Genomic DNA, 993 nt, shown 5'->3' with positions numbered 1-993 from the left:
ACCTTCTTACATCAGATGGAGGGAGTAGATGGTCTGCGGCTGTCAGACATGCCTTTTCAGACATTCATTTTTGTGTCTTGTTCTTTTTCTGTGCTGTATCCTATGTCCACATAATTGTAGGTCTGCCCCCTCCCCCCTTTCTTCCTCTGTGGTTTAATTACAGCAGCTGTGAGTGGCTGTGGTGGAGCTGTTGCTGCTGGATCATCCATCTAGTTTTATTACTCAGTGACGCTGTCGCCACTCTATCTGTCACCGGCCTTGTTCCATGATAACAGACATTTGTCACTGTCCTGTGCCTCCCTGCTGTAATGCCATCAGCACCAGTGACAGCCACTTGGCAAGGGACACTGACACACACACACACACACACACACTCACACACATGCTGAGAGAGAGGCTTGTATGACCAGAGGGGAACACACAGCAATAAAGATCATTAGAATGCCTATTAGGGACACAGGCACTGCCATTAATTACAATACAGGGATGTATGTGTGTGTGTGTGTGTGTGTGTGTGTGGAGAGAGGAGGCGACATGGTGGCATAGATAGATGACATATATTGTACTGAATTACATGCAGATAATAACTTAATTAGGCAAATCATATGAGGAAAATATCAAGAGTATCTTGAGCACTGAAGGGTGTGTTCACACGCGACCAGGTAGTCTACATATGCACAGTACAATTAACCTTCAGTGTATCCCACAAGTCACCTTTCTTTAATTCAACTGCGCAACATCTGTCCAGTTATTTGTAATTCACCTTAAAGATAGTTTTAGTGCTGCTAGTCTGGTCCCTTCACTAAAAATGTCCCCAGAGAGAAATCATTATCAGCTCATGTATCATGAGATGTGGCAGAAGTATACACATTCTTTACTCAAGTAAAAGTACAGATTACTGTGGCTCAGAGTCAGAGTGGGTTGTCCACTCTTTAATTCTTATAGTCTCTTACAGTCGCTTTTTTTGTAAATGTTTTTTGATGTGTGTCTGTT

Source organism: Morone saxatilis, unplaced genomic scaffold (genome assembly GCF_004916995.1).
Source record: "Morone saxatilis isolate NCDOM2014 unplaced genomic scaffold, NCSU_SB_2.0 Contig19, whole genome shotgun sequence".
Taxonomy (NCBI): Eukaryota; Metazoa; Chordata; class Actinopteri; family Moronidae; genus Morone; species Morone saxatilis.
The sequence above is the reverse complement of the archived record's forward strand: the minus strand, read 5'-3'. Positions refer to the sequence as shown.